This window comes from Oncorhynchus clarkii, chromosome 2 (assembly GCF_045791955.1).
Source record: "Oncorhynchus clarkii lewisi isolate Uvic-CL-2024 chromosome 2, UVic_Ocla_1.0, whole genome shotgun sequence".
NCBI classification, from domain to species: domain Eukaryota; kingdom Metazoa; phylum Chordata; class Actinopteri; order Salmoniformes; family Salmonidae; genus Oncorhynchus; species Oncorhynchus clarkii.
Window position 1 is genome coordinate 48,276,355 of NC_092148.1, and position 22,558 is coordinate 48,298,912.

Consider the following 22,558-nt stretch of genomic DNA (forward strand, 5'->3'; position numbering starts at 1 on the left):
TTAAGTTTCACGGTTGTATTGTTTATTGTATTTGTCGGCGTCATTTCTAATGAAAAGGAATATGCACGCTCACCACGCTGCACCTTGGTCCTCTGCTTCAGACGCCCGTGACAGGTGGAGAGCAGGCAGAGTGCACCCAATGGTGCGTTCGGCTTTCTTCTCTTTTTTTTAAACAAAAGAAAACATAAACATACAAATGACAGCACACAAACATCAACGACATCATACCTGCATTTTACCTTTACATTGTGTTAACAATGGAGGAATGGTCGATTTCTGGTTATGTATACGTTTTTTTCAGGATGATTGACGAGAAAAATGTTGTCCAACCAGTGGTGGAAAAAGTACTAAATTGTCATACTTGAGTAAAAGTAAAAATACCTTAATAGAAAATAACTCAAGTAAAAGTGAAGGTCAACGAGTAAAATACTACTAAAAGTATCTGGTTTTATCAGGTTTACTTAAGTACAGTGGTGGAAAAAGTACTCAATTATCACACTTAAATAAAAGTAAATGCTACATATCAAAATCCTTATATTATGCAAACCAGACAGCATAATTTTCTTATTAAAAAAAATACCGACAGACCAAATCATTTCTCTCAATCTATACACAATAACCCACAATGGCAAAGTGAAAAAATATCTAGAAATGTTTGCAAAATAAAAAAAACAAATACGTAATTTACATAAGCACACTTCAACCCTCCGACATAATTTACAAAACACAGTATGTGTTTACTGAGTCCACCTGATTAGAGGCAGTAGGGATGACAATGTCTTTTATTGATAGGTGTGTGAATTGGACCAAATTGCTGTCCTGCCCGAGCACTCAAAATGTAACAAGTACTTTTAAAATGTAACAAGGAACCTTTATGCGAGTAAAAAGTACATATTTTCCTTAGGAATATAACTAGTAAAGTACAGATACCCCCAAAAACTACTTAAGTAGTACTTAAAAGTACTTAAGTACTTTACACCATCCAACTCAACGTGTATCTCACTGCACCCTCAAATGCTGTGTCTTGAAATATCCAGACAGATGGATTCAATGGACATTTACATTGGAATACTTCTGACAGACAATTTTCTAGCTCCGCCCAAATCTTTTGAACTTTATAACATTCTCAGAAGGCATGCTTTTTTAAGTCATTGTTGGTTTTACATTTAAGACATGACTCTGTCATGGTGCTGTAGAATTAGAATTTTGTCTCTTGTGTAATACATTCTACAGACTAGTTTATACTGGATTGAGCGTACATTTTTGTTAACTTTTTGTTAACTTTAATTTCATTAGTTATGTTCCAGCATTCCCTCCATCTTGTGCCAATATTAGTTATTTTTATGTCTTAATTCCAATAGAGATTGTCAGTTGGATAGGCTCTCTGCAAGGTCACCATATCAATATCCTTTTCTGACTCAAATAGGATTCGCTCAAGATTGCTCCAAAATACTTCAAATCAACATTTTGTGATAAACTTTTAAGTTGCATGTATTTGAAAATATCTACATTGGTCAGTCCAAAATTGATTTTTAATTCTGTCATGGAAATGTATTTCCAATTACCAAGTCATTTATCGGTGAATTCTGAGAAGTTATCCAAGGATTGTTCCATAGGGATGTGTTTTTAGGGAGTGATATTGGTTTTTGCAGAATACATCTCATTTTCTTCCATTTCCTCTACATGTGGCCAGTCTTTAGGCATTGTTTCAGGCTTTTACTCTGAAAAATGAGGGAGATACACCCCTTTCAATGAGAGGCCAGTGTATATTTCCAGACATGAGCCAAGCGCGTGATCGGGAGCGCGTCTTTCTTAATTCTCCTTTTCTATTGACAAAGCTTTTGTCCGGTTGAAATATTATGGATTATTTATGACAAAAACAATCTGAGGATTGATTTTAAACATCGTTTGACATGTTTCTACGAACTTTTATTGTACTTTTTTAAAGCTTTTCGTCTGGATTTTGTGAGCGTGAATTGTGCCTTTGGATTACTGATCTAAACCCACCAACAAAACATAGGACATAAATCAATTTTGGACATAAAGAGGGACATTATCGAACTAAAGAAACATTTATTGTCTAACATGGAGACCTGGGAGTGCCACTAGATGAAGATATTCAAAGGTAAGTGATTAATTTAATCGCTATTTCTGACTTTTGTGAGCCCTCTCCTTGGCTGGAAAATGGCTGTATGGTTTTCTGTGACTAGGCGCTGACCTAACATAATAATTTGGTGTGCTTCTGCCGTAAAGCCTTTTTGAAATCGGACACTGTGGTTGGATTTACAAGAAGTTTATCTTTAAAATATGGTTCTCAGAAGTACAGTATGTCTGTTTTGTTTGGACCAACCCAAACACCTGATGTGTGCCCTGAAACACACACACACACACACACGCTGGCTCCTCTGATGGAACTGCGTCTGTTGAGTGGCAGCCAGCAATGTGTCCTGTCAATGGCAGCCTCTCTCACCATGCTGCTGTCAGATGCACACACACACACCGTGCCAGCCTATCACACACAGGACAGAGAGAGGAGGGAGATATAGTTCTCACAGCATACTTTGCATACTCTTGGCATTCTCTCAACCAGCTTCACCTGGAATGCTTTTCCAACAGTCTTGAAGGAGTTCCCACATATGCGGAGCAAACTCAACAGGGTGTCAGACAGAATAGGATTATCCAGTATACAGTATATTGTAACCATTATGAGCCAGCAAACTGTTTACAATGGAGAATTATATGTTGTCATTGGTCAAATGATGTCTCTCTGTAACGGTTTTCTGTATGAGAAGGAGAGTCGGACCAAAATGCGGCGTGTAGATTGCGATCCATGTTTATTAAACAAACGTAAAACACGAATCAAAATACAAACACTACAAAATAATAAACGTAATGAAAACCGAAACAGCCTAAACTGGTGCAAACTAACACTAAGGACAATCACCCACGACAAACTCAAAGAATATGGCTGCCTAAATATGGTTCCCAATCAGAGACAACGATAAACACCTGCCTCTGATTGAGAACCACTTCAGACAGCCATAGACTTAACTAGAACACCCCACTAGCTACAATCCCCATACATACACACCACATACAAAAACCCATGCCACACCCTGGCCTGACCAAATAAATAAAGATAAACACAAAATACTTTGACCAGGGTGTGACAGAACCCCCCCCCTAAGGTGCGGACTCCCGAACGCACCTCAAAACAATAGGGAGGGTCCGGGTGGGCGTCTGTCCATGGTGGCGGCTCCGGCGCGGGACGTGGACCCCACTCAATCAATGTCTTAGCCCCTTCTCCTCGCGTCCCTGGATAGTCCACCCTCGCCGCCGACCATGGCCTAGTAGTCCTCACCCAGAACCCCACTGGACTGAGGAGCAGATTGGGACTGAGGGGCAGCTCGGGACTGAGGCAGCTCGGGACTGAGGGGAAGCTCAGGAGTGAGAGGAAGCTCAGGAGTGAGAGGAAGCTCAGGAGTGAGAGGAAGCTCAGGCAGGTTGATGAATCTACCAGATCCTGGCTGGCTGGTGGTTTCGGCAGATCCTGGCTGACTGGCAGATCCTGGTCGACTGGCAGATCTGGAAGATCCTGGTCGACTGGCAGATCTGGAAGAGTCTGGTCGACTGGCAGATCTGGAAGAGTCTGGTCGACTGGCAGATCTGGAAGAGTCTGGTCGACTGGCAGATCTGGAAGAGTCTGGTCGACTGGCAGATCTGGAAGAGTCTGGTCGACTGGCAGATCTGGAAGAGTCTGGTCGACTGGCAGATCTGGAAGAGTCTGGTCGACTGGCAGCTCTGGCTGCTCCATGCTGACTGGCTGCTCCATGCTGACTGACAGCTCTGGCTGCTCCATGCTGACTGGCAGCTCTGGCTGCTCCATGCTGACTGGATGCTCCATGCTGACTGGCAGCTCTGGCTGCTCCATGCTGACTGGCTGCTCCATGCTGACTGGCAGCTCTGGCTGCTCCATGCTGACTGGCTGCTCTGGCTGCTCCATGCTGACTGGCTGCTCCATGCTGACTGGCTGCTCCATGCTGACTGGCGGCCCTGGCTGCTCCATGCTGACTGGCGGCCCTGGCTGCTCCATGCTGACTGGCGGCCCTGGCTGCTCCATGCTGACTGGCGGCTCTGGCGGCTCCTTGCAGACTGGCAGCCCTATGCTAACTGGCAGCTCTATGCAGACTGGCAGCTCTATGCTAACTGGCAGCTCTATGCTAACTGGCAGCTCTATGCTAACTGGCAGCTCTATGCTAACTGGCAGCTCTATGCTAACTGGCAGCTCTATGCTAACTGGCAGCTCTATGCTAACTGGCAGTTCTGAACAGGCGGGAGACTCCGGCAGCGCTGTAGAGAAGGAAGGCTCTAACAGCGCTAAACAGGCGGGAGACTCCGACAGCGCTGGAGAGGAGGAGGGCTCCGACAGCGCTGGACAGGCGAGGCGCACTGTAGGCCTGATGCGTGGTGCTGGCACTGGTGGTACTGGGCCGAGGACACGCACAGGAAGCCTGGTGCGGGGAGCTGCTACCGGAGGGCTGGGGTGTGGAGGTGGCACAGGATGGGTTAGACCGTGAAGGCGTACTGGAGATCTTGAGAGCGGTGCTGGCACAGGACGTGCAAGGCTAGGGAGGTGCACAGGAGGCCTGGTACGTGAGACTGGCACCATCTTCACCAGCCGACTAACACGCACCTCAGGACGAGTATGGAGCGCTGACCCAGGTGCCATCAAATCCCCGACACGCTCCGTCGGGCGAATTCCATGTTTAAAACACCAACACAGCAACTCCCTCATTTCTCTCTCCTCCAATTTCCCCATTAACTCCTTCACAGTCTCTGTTTCGCTCACCTCCAATTTCCCCATTAACTCCTTCACAGTCTCTGTTTCGCTCACCTCCAACACCGGCTCTGGTCTCCTCCTTGGCTCCTCACGATAAACAGGGAGAGTTGGCTCAGGTCTGGCTCCTGACTCTGCCACACTCTCCCTGAGCCCCCCCCCAAGAAATTTTTGGGGCTGACTATGGGGCCTCCGTCCGCGCCGCCTTGCTTGCTTCGCAAACTCCATTCTCCTATATCCTTCCGCGCACTGCTCCATCGAATCCCAGGCGGGCTCCGGCACTCTCCCTGGGTCGACCGCCCACCTGTCTATCTCCTCCCAAGAAGTATAGTCCATACTGTACTCCACTTTGGGCTGTTCTTGCCTGTTGACACGCTGCTTGGTCCCTTTGTGGTGGGTGATTCTGTAACGGTTTTCTGTATGAGAAGGAGAGTCGGACCAAAATGCGGCGTGTAGATTGCGATCCATGTTTATTAAACAAACGTAAAACACGAATCAAAATACAAACACTACAAAATAATAAACGTAATGAAAACCGAAACAGCCTAAACTGGTGCAAACTAACACTAAGGACAATCACCCACGACAAACTCAAAGAATATGGCTGCCTAAATATGGTTCCCAATCAGAGACAACGATAAACACCTGCCTCTGATTGAGAACCACTTCAGACAGCCATAGACTTAACTAGAACACCCCACTAGCTACAATCCCCATACATACACACCACATACAAAAACCCATGCCACACCCTGGCCTGACCAAATAAATAAAGATAAACACAAAATACTTTGACCAGGGTGTGACACTCTCTTATGAACTTGCACAAGTAGTAGAATAATAGAGCAATCCTCAAAGGAACCCCTTCAAAGGAACCCCTTATTTGAAGGAATTTTTGCTTACTGTAAGGGTCTGTTCTCTGTGTGTGTGTACTTGTGTGTGTGTGTCTCTAAAGAACAAGAATAGAAGCCTCCTAATGATTTTCTCTCCATTTCATCATTACAGCTTGGTGCCTATTGATTGTGCCGTGTTGCTCCGAGGATATTTTAGATGATTAATAACCAGATCTGGCGTTGGTAACTTAGAACGTATTGCCTCTCACTAGGCTCCATCACCTCCCCAGAGTGATGCCACATCGTCTCACACTATGAAGAGAGGATGCACCCCAAATGGCAGCCTATTCCCTACTTTTGACTAGTGCACTATTTTTTTTACCATAGGGCAGAAAATAATAAGCTATGTCTGCTCACTGTTTGTGCCAATTAAAGATCAATTAAAAATCAATCGCGGGAGCAGCAATCAAAGTTTATTTGTGGATTTTCACATTTCCCTTCAATGTAAAAACACAAACAAATATTACATTATACCAATCAATTCCAGGACAGATTTTTAAGGACATTTCATCCCAAAAAAGTATTTTCTAACAAAGGAGATTGGAGACACAGGTACATCCTGAATATGACCCCGACGCCGACTGAGCTGCTGTAATTGACCCGGGGACACAAGAAGCGGTGAATAATCTGAGCGATGGGAGGGTATTGGAACACAGACAGCTCCACACCAGGGAGCGATGGGATTACGCGTTCTACTCAGAGCCCTGCTCTCCCCAGAGCACACTGACAGCACTACAGGCTCTGTCTCCTGATAATGGGTCTCTCTGAGAGAGGGAGGGAGGAAGCAAGATGGGATTGAAATATGTTTGAGTGTGTGTGTGTTTGTTTGTGGGGGGGGGGGGTTGTGGGGCTGTGTATGTGTGTGGGTTAGGAAAGACGTATCAGCAAGTGTGTGATTGTTGAGAAAGTGAGGGTGAACAAGCTTGAAAGCATTTCAGTAACACACTTAGTCACCTGAAGACTAAACTGTTGTCGTGACGTTGTATTAGTTAATGTGACAACTGTTGCTCATTGAATGATTACAAGTTTCTAATTGCGTGATTAACTGAATCAAGCAATTATTAACTCATTAACCTGGGGCACCATGGGAAAACTAGTTTTCTTTGAGTTTCTATTTCCCAAATTAAGAATATCAGAATAACTAACCAGTTGCCTCTACCAATCTCATTCTGAACGTCGTATAGCCCGTGAATCTGCACGGACCCGAGTCTCACTAATGAATTCGTACCACACCAATCTTAGTTGAAAATTGATTTACTAAAAAGCTAAAATGATGACAAAAGATACACATAGACAAAACACATTATAGGCTATTGATTAGAACTTAGTATAACAGGCCAACACACTATGCCGTGTGTTACCCACAATGAGCATTTCAAAAGAGAGAGAAAAAATAAAGTTCACAGAGAAATATACATTTGGGTGAATTTGTCAGCTATGCTATTCTAACCCTAGCCTTGCCCCAAACTGCCGCTCTTATGGGTCAGAATATAATGATGTAGTTACGTGGGGATGATCTCAAAGGATTCTTTGCGTGGACCGTTCCACTGTTCGATGACGCACTTCTCCTGCGCCCCTCCCTGTTTGTCCTCCCGATGTCAGCGTCCTTTTTGGCTTATGAGTCTGTTCCCTCACCCTTTTCTCTGGAAGGGGTCTTCTGAGGACAGACAGCTCTGTAGCTCAGAGCTCACAGCATAGGAATGAAACCCTTTAGATACCACGATTCGATGGGAGATGGAGGCTAGGTGGTTCGACTTGAATTCACCCGCTTAGACACAGCTACTCATCCGTAGCTTGTGTAGAAAAGGATTTCTTTGTCCTCAAACTTTTGTTGCGTTCTGGGTTCGTTTACTTTTTTAGACCTTGCTGCAGCTGGGGTCACGTAGTCCTCCTGTAAATTCTATACTCACAGGTTTTATAACCTTGGGTCAGAAGTGGGCGTAGCCGCCTTTAGGGCAATTCTCTGGGCGTACCAAGTCAATGAGGCAAGATCCAGATTTTTTTCAAATCCAATTTTAGACAACTAACTTAACATTTCATCTTCCCCAAAACATTCTCTTTGATTTGGATATTTTCCATACAACGTACAATGTATAAACATCAAACATATACTAGGAAAACCCTTCACATTACAGTGTTTTCCTAATAACGTCATCTATTAACCTTTAATAACAGAATAAAAATGACATACATTTTCATAGTCCATCTATCGTCATGACCACCATTGTGGCTGACGGAAACCATTGTTCCAAAGTACATTTATTTCATGTTTAATGTTCTGAGGCTGGCTCTCCATAGTAACAGGACAAAGGAATTTGTCTGTGGCCTGAGATTTACCAGGGGTGTGAGGGGCCATATAAAAAACACATTTTCAGACCCCTAGATCTCTCCTCTGTTGGGGTTGAGAGATAATCTGTAGGGTTGTGGTCTCCTGTAACCTGACCTGATCAGGACAGTCATGACACTGTAGAATTGAAAAATGACAATGGCAGGGAGGACGGGTGTGTAGAACTGGTGGCTCTCGTCTCTGCTGAGTGGCTTCACTTTCAGGTCTCTAGAACAAAACACACACACACACTCATCTCCTCGCAGGCCTCACACAATAGAACTAGGGTTGGGCGATGTCAGATTATATACTCATAAAACATTGTGGTATAATGATAGTATTTCCCCCTGTTAGCTAACCTCCCCAATAATATAATGAACAAAAATATAAATGCAACATGTAACATTTCAAAGATTTTACTGAGTTACAGTTCATATAACAAAATTAGTCAAATGAAATGAATTCAGTAGGCCCTGATCTATGGTTTTCACATGACTGGGAATAAAGATATGCATCTGTTGGTCACAGACTGTCACACCCTGACCATAGTTTGCTTTGTATGTTCTATGTTTTGTTTGGTCAGGGTGTGATCTGAGTGGGCATTCTATGTTGGATGTCTAGTTTGTCTGTTTCTGTGTTTGGGCCTGATATGGTTCTCAATCAGAGGCAGGTGTTAGTCATTGTCTCTGATTGGGAGCCATATTTAGGTAGCCTGTTTTGTGTTGGGGTTTTGTGGGTGATTGTTCCTGTCTCTGTGGCACCAGATAGGGCTGTTTCGGTTTTTCACGTTTATTGTTTTTGTATATTGTTCATTTGTCATCTTCATTAAAGATATATAAAAATAACCACGCTGCGTTTTGGTCCGCCTCTCCATCCCAGGAAGAATTCCGTGACACAGACACCTTAAAAAACAAGGTAGGGGCGTGCATCAGAACACCATTCAGTATCTGGTGTGACCACCATTTCTCTCATGAATTTGCATAGAGTTGATCAGGCTGTTGATTGTGGCCTGTGGAATGTTGTCCCACTCCTCTTCAATGGCTGTGCGAAGTTGCAGGATATTGGCTGGAACTGGAAACATGCTGTCATACACATCTATCCAGAGCATCCCAAACATGCTCAATTGGTGACATGTCTGGTGAGGAAGAATGCCATGGAAGAACTAGGACATTTTCAACTTCCAGGAATTGTGTACAGATCCTTGTGACATGGGGCAGTGCATTATCATGCTGAAACATGAGGTGATGGCGGTGGATGAATGGCACGATAATGGCCCTCAGGATCTAGTCATGGTATCTTTGCGCATTAAAATTTCCATGAATAAAATGCAATTGTGTTCATTGTCTGTAGCTTATGCCTGCCCATACCATAACCCCACCTACAGCATGGGGCTTTCTGTTCACAACATTGACATCTGCAAACGCATCGCCTACACAACGCCATACACGTGGTCTGCGGTTGTGAGGCCAAATTCTCTAAAACAACGTTGGAGGAGACTTATGGTAGAGAAATTACCATTAAATTATTTGGAAACAGCTCTGGTGGACATTCCAGCATTCAGCATGCCAATCTGTTAAGTTGTGCTGTGTGCACATTTTAGAGTGGGCTTTTATTGTCGACCAGCACACGGTGCACCTGTGTAATGATCATGCTGTTTAATCAGCTTCTTGATATGTCACACCTGTCAGGTGGATGGATTATCTTGGCAAAGGATAAATACTCACTAACAAGGATGTACACATTTGTCCACAAAATTTGAGACAAAATAAGCTTTTTGTACGTATTGAACATTTCTGGGCTCTTTTATTTCAGCTCATGAAACATGGGACCAACACTTTACATGTTGTGTTCATATTTTAGTTCAGTGTAAAAAATATGCTATAACCACCGTTGGGATATAGTGTGAGATCGCATGCTACAACTGGACGAATCATGACGAAGGATAATGTCTTTTTAAAACGTGGGCAGAGGTACTGGGCACAAACCTGGTTGAATCAAAATAGTTTCAATGTAATTTGTCAACGTATTGCGACGTGGAATCTACGTGGAAAATACATTGGATTTGAAAAAAAAATGCAGGATTATGTCATGATGGCAACAAACTCTCAAAATGGACACACCTTTTATAAAATATCTTGAATTTGTACCTTTAAAACAACTTCCAATTTTCAACGTTATGTCCAGTATCAGAAGAAAGAAAAACTATAGGCTGGACAGCACCTCCTATTGGAGAATTGGCCTATCTACAGCTACCCTTTGGTTTCCCATCTAAGGTTAACCAAGCCCTGTTTAGATACACTACATATACCAAGGTATGTGGATACCCCTTTAAATTAGTGGATTCTGCTATTTTAGCCACACCCGTTGCTGACAGGTGTATAAAATCCAGCACAGAGCCATGCAATCTCCATAGACAGACATTGGCAGTAGAATGGCCACTCAACGTGGCACTGTCATAGGATGCCACCATTCCAATAAGTCAGTTTGTCATGCTTATGCCCTGCTAGAGCTGCCCCGGTCAACTGTAAGTGCTGTTGTGAAGTGGAAACATCTAGGAGCAACAATGGCTCAGTCGCAAAGTGGTAAGGCCACACAAGTTTATAGAACGGGACCTCCAATGCTGAAGCGCGTATCGTGTAAAAATCGTCTGTCTTTGGTTGCAACACTCACTACCGAGTACCAAACTGCCTCTGGAAGCAACGTCAGCACAAGAACAGTTTGTCGGGAGATACATGAAATGGGTTTCCATGGCTGCACACAAGCCTAACATCACCATGCGCAATGCTAAGAGTCGGCTGGAGTAGTTTAAAAGGTCGCCGCCATTGGACTCTGGAGCAGGGGAAACATGTTCTCTGGTGAAGCGTGATTCATCACCATCTGGCAGTCCGACGAACAAATCTGTGTTTGGCGGATGCCAGGTGAATGCTACCTGCCCGAATGCATAGTGCCAACTGTAAAGTTGGTGGAGGAGAAATAATGGTCTGTGGCTGTATTTCACTGTTCAAGTGAATGGAAAGCTTAACGCTATAGCATACAATGACATTCTAGATACGATTCTGCGCTTCCAACTTTGCGGCAACAGTTTGGGGATGGCCCTTTCCGGTTTCAGCATTATAATGCCCCCATGAACAAAGTGAGGTCCATACAGAACTGGTTTGTCGAGATCGGTGAGGAAGAACTTGACTGGCCTGAGAGTACCCTGACCTCAACCCCATCGAACACCTTTGGGATGAATTGGAACACCGACTGCGAGCCAGGCCTAATCACCCAACATCGGTGCCCAATCTCACTAATGCTCTTGTGGCTAAATGGAAGGAAGTCACCAAAGCAATGTTCCAACATCTAGTAGAAAGCCTTCCCAGAAGAGTGGAGGCTGTTATAGCAGCAAAGGGGAGTCCAACTCCATATTAATGCTCATGATTTGGAATTAGATGTTCGACAAGCAGGTGTCCACATACTTTTGTTCATGTAATGTATGATATTTGTCATCGACTATTGCCAATGTGCTGTCGTGAGAATGATTATTGAGAGATCTCCACTTAAAACTAATTAGATTCACTGTTGCTATCGAAGTCATTCCAAATGGTATGTTTAACAGAACAAATTAAATGTGACCCATACTTTATCACTCATATATCATCAATGATGCTATTTCGGCCTATAGCATTTGCAAAGTCATCAACAGCAATTATTTAAATTCATTCCAGAATTCAACTAAACATAGATAATACTAAGGGCCTGCGTTTTCCAGCTCTGGTTGATTTCAAATGTAATGATATTTAGTTTCATTGAATTGTGTTTGGGTCTCAATGCAACCAAATATCAACATTTGAAGTAGATGTATTGTGCTGCCATCCTGTTAGAAGGTAACAGATTATTTTATTACAATGGTTAAAATGGATTTTCATTGTGTTCCATGGCGTTATTCGCCCCCTAGTGGAGCTTTCTGGTACTTAGAAAGGCTGTAAGCAAACAGGAGGTAGAGAATTCGTTCTGCACGCATAGAAGCAGCTAAAAACAACGCTAGGTCTTTCAGTGTAGTTATTTCTTGTCACGCTTCAGCCTCGTAAAATATTTGTTTGTAAGTTCGATTCAAGCATTTAGCTAGTGATGATAATCCTGTTAATGATAGAGTTGCTTACATATCAATGTTGGATGGTTGCATTTACTCACACAAATTGCAATGCCTTTCATGTATGCCGTTAGCTGTATTGCTCGTGCAAAGGAATTGTAAAACATACAATACTGAAGTTTTGTTACTGTTTCTAATTTAAGATGCTTTGTTATTCTACAGAGATGGTTGTACATTATTAGAGTAATGAAACGAGTTAGCCAATTACCATATGAGTATCATTTAGCTATATGGTTTGGCGTCATGCCAGATGCATGGTACCTTGGTACATGCTTTGTATTTTCATGTAACTTCAAATGTATAATGTACAGCTACAGTATGTCTTATGTGAATTGAACACTAAAGTATATTATTTTCTGTATTTTGCAGTTTCACAGCATAAACATTTTCAATATATTAATTCAAGAAAAGTCGGGCCTTATGAGTTTTATTGAAGACTTGGTTGTTATCTATCTGTCTAGTTTTGCATGGGAATGCAACTCAAGGGCAGAATATGTATCTTCCACTTGGATAGTTCCATATGTGCCACTAATTAGTCTGGTTTTAATTCCAGTTTGTCTACAAATGAATCATTGACATGTTGAATTCACGTCGGCAATCTCAACCAAATATCAAAGTTAAAGAATAGGAGTAAATCAAACTTTATTTTAAGTCCATTTAAAGTTTGATTGTATTTAGTCATATTCTTTAACTTAGATTTTAGCTTGAGTTGGAGATTTGAATCCAACATGTCATTTATTTTTAGGCAAACTGTTTATTGGTATTTGTTTCATTCGTCCATTGTTGATACAGTCCCAAAATGTTTTGCATGTAAAAGCCAGACTAAGTGTCACAGATGGAACTATCCAAGCAGATGATACATAACCAAACACAGTTCAATATCACTTTAATGTCAGACAATAAATAGCCTTTTAACTTGTTGACAAGTTAACAAATGATATGTTGGATTCATGTCCCAAACTCAACAAAAAAAAGACAAGTTAAAGCTGCAATATGTAACTTTTTGTGAGACCCAACCAAATTCACATAGAAATGTGAGTTATAGATCTGTCATTCTCATTGACAAAAAGTCTTCGACGCGGTAGATCTGTTCTATGTATGCTTCCCGTTTTTTTTTTCGTCTTTTACTTTTGGTTTTGTACATCAGCTTCAAACAGCTGAAAATACAATATATTTGGTTATTGTAAATATATTTTACAGTGGTTTAGGTGGTACAATGACTCTCTACATGAATTGTAGTTGAGATTACATTACAAGTATATGGTGCAAGTGATCAATGCCGTTCAAGATTACAGCAATTGTGAAGATCTCCACAGACCTGCGATGACCTATGCATGCTATCTTGAACATGCACACTTGTATTTTCAGCTGTTTGTAGCTGGTGAACTAAACTGATTGCTTGTTTTGTCAAACGCAAATTAGGCAAACTATTATAATTTTAGCAACCATAAAATGGCGGAGCGATTTCTGCATATTGCTCCTTTAAACAATGGGAAGCCACTCCTTATACATTTTTTCTTATGTAGTCATATAAAGGGTGCATGTTCAAGATAGCTTGCGTTGGTCGTCGCAGGTCTGTGGAGATCTTCACAATTGCTGTAATAATCTGAGCAGAATCTCAAACGGCATTGGTAATTTGCACCATATACTTTTAATGTAATCTCAACTCTAATCCAGCTCATTTGGTTCTGCTATTAGATGAAGAACAGTGATAACACACTGTATTCCCATTTGAACCGCTGTGCTTTTAAATGGTTGAAAATGCAGTGTTGTGACTTTTGGTTATGCATATTCAAGATACATTAATGATTCATTACTGGAATAATTAATTTATCTAATTTATTTAATTAATATGTTATCCTATCTAAATTAATCTAAAACGGCGACCATTAATTAAGGATTGGCCCCTTTTTTTCAATTTTCGCCTAAAATGACATACCCAAATCTAACTGCCTGTAGCTCAGGCCCTGAAGCAAGGATATGCATATTCTTGGTACCATTTGAAAGGAAACACTTTGTAGTTTGTGGAAATGTGAAAGGAAATCAGGAGAATATAACACATAAGATCTGGTAAAAGATAATACATTTTTTTTTTGTACCATCATCTTTGAAATGCAAGAGAAAGGCCATAATGTATTACTCCAGCCAGATGCAAATGAGATGTTGGCCACTAGATGGCAGCAGTGTGTGTGCAAAGTTTTAGACTGATGAAATTAACCATTGCATTTCTGTTCAAAATGGTGTATTAAGACTGCCCAAATGCACTCTCCTCAAACAATAGCATGGTATTATTTCACTGTAACAGCTACTGTAAATTGGACAGTGCAGTTAGATTAACAAGAGTTTAAGCTTTCTGCCAATATCAGATATGTCGATGTCCTGGAAATGTTCTTGTTACTTACAACCTCACGCTAATCGCATTAGCCTACGTTAGCTCAATCGTCCCGCAGGGAACCCACCAATCCTGAAGAAGTTTTAAGGGTTTGATATACAGAAACCCCTTTAATTAACTAGTAGTTATCATTAACTGTTGTACCGTTAGTCCTATATCATCAATAGTCTTAATCAGTAGTCATTTTACTATACTTTCATTCAATAGTTCACTAAGCACTTCAATGCAGCAACGGATCCACTTCAAAGTTTTATTACGAGGCTAAGATGGATTGAAAATGAGGTAGGTACAGTTGTCTTAATAGACACAATATACAAATGGAATTCAGTACAATCATTGACGTGGGAAACTCCACAGATCAATTGTGTAGGCTTATATACTCAAAGGCAGATATGGCATCACTTTAACAGGACTTTGGGGAACTGGAAATTCTTATTTATGAAAAAAGGAGAAGTGAAAGAGGCTACATCAATAAAGTTTCACAGCTGTGAAACTATTGGCTCCCTAATCAGGGGTAGACCGGCTATGTCATTGGAAACAATTATATGTGTCTATCTTTTTTATTACAAAACATAGAAATGTGCCATTTTCACATATGTTGATGAGAGATTAAAAACTCAGCGATTTGACGTGAGCAGAGTGTGTTCAGCAAAGTTCCTCTCGGGAGATGGCTATCTCTGAGTAGGATGGTGCAAGTCAAGGAGAACGATCATTAAACCTCTAAGGCATGGCTTGTGATCTGGCTTGTCTGAGTACAAGTTTCACTACTTATAGTGTGGGAGGGCTCGGTCAGGAAATGTCACAAAGACTGTCCAGTCATGCCTCAGAGTTTCGCATATGGCATGCAAATATTGGATTAATACCTTAGATTTGCTTGTGAGTGTATACAGTAAGTCCTTACTGTATAGACAACAGTTCACAGTTCCTAAAAGGAAATAAGCAATCCATAGAATCTAAACGACTTGAATAAGATACATACATTTTATGTTATAGTGAAATATAGTGCATTCGGAAAGCAAATCAGACTAAGGATGCACGATATATTGGTGAACATATCGGAATCGGCCGATATTAGCTAAAAATGCCAACATCGGTATAGGCCCGATGTCTAGTTTAACGCCGATGTGCAAAACCTATGTCGAAGCTGACGTTCATACCTACAGTACGTAAATGCCAACAAAAAACTTTTTGGTGTGTGTGTGTGTGTGTGTGTGTGTGATTACAAACCTGGACAACCTATGGGACTCCAAATCACGGCCGGATATGATACAGCCTGGATTCGAACCAGGGACTGTAGAGACTCCTCTTGCACTGAGATACAATGTCTTAGACCGCTGCGTCCATGTGTGTGTGTTATCTATTTAAGCACTAGAATGCTTAAAAGACCGCTAAAATTTTAAATACCGGTTATCGGTATGGGTATCAATTTTTTGTCAAGGAAAATATTGGATATCGGTATCGGCCAAAAGTAATATCGGTGCATCACTAATTCATATCCCTTGACTTTTTCCACATTTTGTTACGTTACAGCCTTATTCTAAAATGGATTAAATGAAAAAAGAAATACTCATCAATCTACACACAATACGCCATAATGACAAAGTGAAAACAGGTTTTAAAAGTTTTTGCAAATGTAAAACACTTTTAAAAATGAAATACCTTATTTACATAACTATTCAGACCCTTTGCTATGAGACTCGAAATTGAGCTCAGGTGATTCCTGTTTCCATTGAACATCATTGAGATGTTTCTACAACGTGATTGGAGTCCACCTGTGGTAAATTCAATTGACTGGACATTATTTGGAAAGTAAAACCCCTGTCTATATAAGGTCCCACAGTTGATAGCGCATGTCAGAGCAAAAACCAAGCCATGATGTCTAAGGAATTGTCCATAGAGCTCAGAGACAGGAATAGATCTGGGGAAGGTCCCCATGAACACAGTGGCCTCCATTTTTAAATGGAAGAAGTTTGTAACCACCAAGTCTCTTCCTAGTGCTGGCTGCCCGGTCAAACTGAGCAATCAGGGAGAAGGGCCTTGGTCAGGGAGGTGACCAAGAACCTGATGGTCACTCTGACAGAGCTCCAGAGTTCCTCTGTGGAGATGGGAGAACCTTCCAGAATGACAACCATCTCTGCAGCACTCCATCAATCAGGCCTTTATGGTAGAGTGGCCAGACGGAAGTCACTCCTAGGTAAAAGGCACACGACAGCCCGCTTGGAGTTTGCCAAAAGGCACCTAAAGGACTCTCGGACTATGAGAAACAAGATTCTCTGGTCTGATGAACCCAAGATTGAACTCTTTGGCCTGAATTTCAAGTGTCACGCCTGTAGGAAACCTGGCACTATCCCTACGGTGACGCATGGTGGTGGCTGCATTATGCTGTGGGGATGTTTTTCAGCGTCAGGGACTGGGAGACTAGTCATGATTGAGGGGAAAGTGAACAGAGGAAAGTACAGAGATCCTAGATGAAAACCTGTTCCTGAGTGCTCAGGACCTCAGACTGGTGGCGATGGTTTATCTTCCAACAGGACAATGACCCTAAGCACACATCTAAGACAATGCAGGAGTAGCTTCGGGACACGTCTCTGAATGTCCTTTAGTGGCCCAGCTAGAGCCCGGACTTGAACCCGATCTAACATCTCTGGAGAGACCTGAAAATAGCTGTGCAGCGACAATCCCCATCCAACCTGACAGATCTTGAGATGATCTGCAGAATGGGAGAAACTCCCCAAATACAGGTGTGCCAAGTTTGTAGCATCATACCCAAGAAGACTCGAGGCTGCCAAATGTGCTTCAACAAAGTACTGAGTAAAAGGTCTGAATACTTCTGTCAAATGTGATGTCGTTTAAAAAAAATATATATATATATATACCTTTGCAAAAAAAAATCTAAAAACCTATTTTTGCTTCGTCATTATGGAGTATTGTGTGTAGATCGTGGAGGCGGTACTAGCGGATCCTTCAGACGAGTCCTAGAACAAAACAACCGACATGACGTGTTCATGATAGTCTCTCCTTTCCACAAAGGGGTCATATTTGTTTGTATGCCAAACTATTCGGACGGGGGCCGTAGAGTAAAACAGAGAATGTCATCGTATTTGTGAGTCTCATCTTTCCATAGAAAGTGGTCAAATGTTCACTAGCGCATTTCTCTCCTTAGAACAAAGAAGACATTAAATATTTCTGTCTTCTCCACCTTAGAATCATCACATTTGGTGACAGGATGTCTGGTTGACTAATCCTGTGTAACACATGCTAATCGTAAAAGTGTCTACATTTGACCCCCTTGGGGCACTTATGGGGGCCGTAAGAGGAGGAGGGGTAGGGCTATGGTCCTTGTGATTAAACTAGTTTGTAAGATAATCAAGGGCAGGATGGGGTCTGTTTTTACTCCTTTCCTGCCCATTCAAAGTTACAGACCATTTGTTCTGTTGTCCATAGCTCGGGGGAAGCAACTGTCAATAACAATCATAACTCTTAATTGGAATTTCTTACATAGCCGTATCTATTCTCCTCACTCGGCACAAAAGGACATTTGTAAAACATAACTGTGTTTCCCCTCGGGAGGTAAGAGAGATACAACAGCAGTCATAGATATTTGGTTTACAACTAAACCAAAAATCAGACATAGTTTTTTCATTGGAATTTCATTGTGCTTTTAGATGGTTGAAAGCGTAGGGATAACACATAGTTGAATTTACAAACTTGAATTTATGTTGTAAATTACTTGATCAACATCTCAGCCAAATATAACCCAATTATCCACGTTGAAATGACGTAGTGTGCCCAGTGGGTAACTTCTAGAAGTTATCTTATTGGTCAAGCTCACGCCAGTCATTTATCACCCTACTCATTAAGCTACCAGCAGTCTTTATTCCCAGGACTTCAGATTTCTTTCGTGGAGGACCCCCACATGACAGTGCAGAAGTCAGTTTGCTGCTTTTTCCATCCTGATGAGCACTACCAGTTTTCCGTCCTGCTTAACTTTTCCTCACTTGGAATGTCACTCATGGGCTGCCCTGCTGTGCGCTGCCCAACTCCGTTCATTACTGTGTGGCACCAGTCGAGTTCAAAGAGGCTAAGCCATCATCTGTCACATCACTGTCGACCCAAAGTTAACACTGTTACATTTTTTTTAATACATTTTAGACACTGATGAGCAAGCGTTCTTGCGTCATCTTTTCCATTAGCAAAGGTCATCAAAATTGTCATCAAAAGGTTTTAAAAACAATTCTGATACATGCAACACTTGAAAAATGGATGAAGATGCTCCAAACGTTTTGAATTCTTTAAAAATCCATCAGATATTGACTAAATTATTGCACATAAAACATTTTACTGGAAAATAATTAATGGAGTTCAGGGATTTGTGGGAATTCAGGTATTAAATGTATTGTAAAAATATACGTTTTTTAAATCTTAGAATGCACTTATTATTACATTTTGTAATGGTATCAAGTATTTGTTAACATAAAGAATATCAAATTTGCATAAGTACACTGGGTGTATTTGCATATACAAATAAATGAACATAAAGGGGGTTGGGCAGGGCCACAACCATCAAAAATTTGCTCTGTCTATGCCTGAATGTCTAATTTGTAAAAATGTCAACTGTATTAAAAAATTGTTTTTAAATTTCCCTAAAATTGTACACCCTTCAAAATAAAGATATCTTTCTTTTCATGCAAGTGTCGAGACGATCCTTTAAATCCCAGACGAAGCTTAGCGTTTTTATAGATTCAACCGAAAAACAATGTATTCCATTAAGCTAAGCCCATTTCAGCCATTATCTGGGTTGTGTTTGACAGGTCATTACAAACATTTCCGCGGTCGTAATGGGAAAATGACAGGCAAAAGCAAGAGTATGAAAGAGTCATTGGACTAAAATGAAAGCAATCAATCCAGCGAGATTTAGTGACACGTGGTTATTGTAAGGGTCTTTAACAAGCAATTCATTTCTGCAGGTTCAGTTTTTGATAATGGTGGGGCACATGCCTCTAATGTAAGCTCTGTTGTAGTGAGCTCGGATATAGGCCATCAAGAACCCTTTTAATTAAAACTTCCTAACGGGACAGTTGTAAAACATGTAGCGCCTTGCAGATTTTAGAGAAAAAACAAATGTAGATACATGAAAGTGTCTTATATCGGCTGAATGCTTAAATTCTTGTTAATATAACTGCACTGTCCAATTTACAGTAGCTATTACTGTGAAAATATGCCATGCTATTGTTTGAGGAGAGCTCCTAAAAACAAAACACTTTTTTCACTGCGATAGGTTTGATAAATTCACCTCTGAAGGTGAAATGTGTACTTACATTCTGAAATCTTGCTCTGAATTATCATCCAAAGGGTCCCAGAGATAACATGAAGTGTCGTTTTGTTAGATAAAATCCTTTTTCATATCCTAAAAAGGTTCATATAGCAAGATCGATTTTGTATTTCCACTAGTTCAATTTGCAAAGAAAATAATCTGTGAAAATCTAACCCTAAACATTGTTTCAACCTGTCAAATCACGTTCATATTTATTCCTCAGAGATCCTAGAATGTAACCAGGCTTAACTATATCATTAGGGGTGTAGTATATCCTATAGGACACCAAATTTGGTCAGAGAGCGACACCTTCACGCCGATGACCCGGTCTTCATTTGATCGACTGTATCTTTATCAAATGAGCACCAATCGGGGTCAACGATAGCCAATGATCTGGGCTTCACGGGAGTGTCCGGAAACCCTGTTTCTGTCGTAAAATGTAGCTACTAACCTTGTGCGACCGCATACCTTTTCCTTTTGGACAAAAAATATAAGAATATTCAGAGTTATGAAGTCATGAAAACAGTTTTTTTTTGTAAGTGTTGAACTTATAATATGGCTAGTACTACTGGAAAAGCTAAATCAAAGTCAAAGTATACAGATTTGACGATATTCTTGTAGAAAAAATGTAATATGAATACAAATGTCTCCTTAATGATTTGCCAAAATGTACCTTGGTGACTTCACACTAAATATCATGTAGTTCGCTCATACTTCAAGTTATCCGTATGAAACTTTGCACATACACTGCTGCCATCTGTGGACACCATCAGAATTACAACCAGAGTGATGACTAGAACTGGGACCATTCTGTTGCATTTCAAAGATGGTGGTAGAAAAAACGGTTTTATTTTATTTTGTATTTTCTTCTACCAGAGCTATTGTGTTATATTCTCCTACATTCAATTCACATTTCCACAAACTTCAAAGTGTTTCTTTTCAAATGGTACCAATAATATGCATATCCTTGCTTCAGGGCCTGAGCTACAGGCAGTTAGATTTGGGTGTGTCATTTTAGGTGAAAATAGAGAGGAAAAAAAGGGACTATCCCTATTTTAACTTTGAGCCTGTTTCTTATGCTGAGGTCTATAAAGCTCTAAAAGCAATAGACCCTACAAAGTCTGCAGGCCCAGACTACTTAGATCCCTACCTCTTAAAACTTGTTGGGGATAGGGGGCAGTATTTTCACTTTGGATGAATTGCGTGCCCATAGTGAACTGCATCCTACTCTGTCCTAGACATATTATTATTACTATTGGATAGGAAACACTCTGAAGTTTCTAAAACTGTTTAAATTATGTCTGTGAGTATAACAGAACTCATAGGGCAGGCAATCTTCCAAACAGGAAGTGAAATTCTGAATACATGTCTAATTTCAAGTCATCGCCTATCCACTTCCAAATAAGATATGGATCTGGTAGCACTTCCTACACTGCCTTCCACTAGAACTGCCTTCCACTAGATGTCCTCATTCAGTAGAACGTGGAATGGAGCTTCTGGTGTGAACTTTGACTGAATGGGAGGGGAAATAGTCACTGTCCCGACCGAATGCCATTTCCCTGTGGCGCATTTGTCTGTGGGTGTCACCATCGTTCCATTTGGCTGCAGATGAAAACGTATGCTCCGGTTGGAACGTTATTGGATATATATGAAAATAACATCCTGAAGATTGATTCTCTACTTAGTTTGACCAGTTTATTCGAACTGGAATATAACTTTTTGAAGTTTTTGTCCGAGTTCTCCTGGACCAGCGTCAGCTTTTGGGCACGTGAGCTGAAAGTGATAGCAAATGCAGCTAATTGGACACTAGTATTGGACATTATGGAACAAAACAATGATTTATTGTGGAACTAGGACTCCTTGCACTGCTTTCTGATGAAATATCATCAAAGGTAAGGGAATATTTATGATGTCATTTCGTATTTCTGTTGATTATTGCATGGTAGGCTTTTTTCGTAACGTTTTAAAAGAATATGACACAGCGGTTGCATTAAGAACCAGTGTATCTTTAATTATATGTAGAACATGTATCTTTAATCCAAGTTTATGAGTATTTCTGTTATCTGGCGTAGTTTTCTATAATTCCGCCGGATATTTTGATATATTTCTGAACATGGCATCAATGTAAACCGAGATTTGTGGATATAAATATGCATATTATCGAACAAAACATAAATGTATTGTGTGACATGTCATATGAGTGTCATCTGATGAAGATTTTCAAAAGGTTAGTGATTCATTTTATCTCTAATCCTGCTTTTGTGACTTTATCTTTGGCTGGGGAAAATAGCTGTGTTTTTTTATTTATTTTGGTGGTGGTCTAACATATGTTGTTTTCGCTGTAAAGCATTTTAAAAATCGGACATGATGGATAGATGAACAAGATGTTTATCTTTCATTTGATGTATTGGACTTGTTAATGTGTGATCCCCTAGGGGATCGCCTTGCCATAACAGGTTTTAAGGTATTAAAAAATAAATAAAGTACAACATAAAATAAGTAACCATTTTCAGACCTTTACAGTTTAGTTAGCAGACTTCGTGACTTAGGGTGGATTATGAAGAAAAAATAAAGAACAGGGAAAAAAGTAGGTTAAATACACCAACAGAGATGCAAGCCTAAACAGTCCAATAGGGTGGCTGCAGGAGCAATAGCTCTTGATTC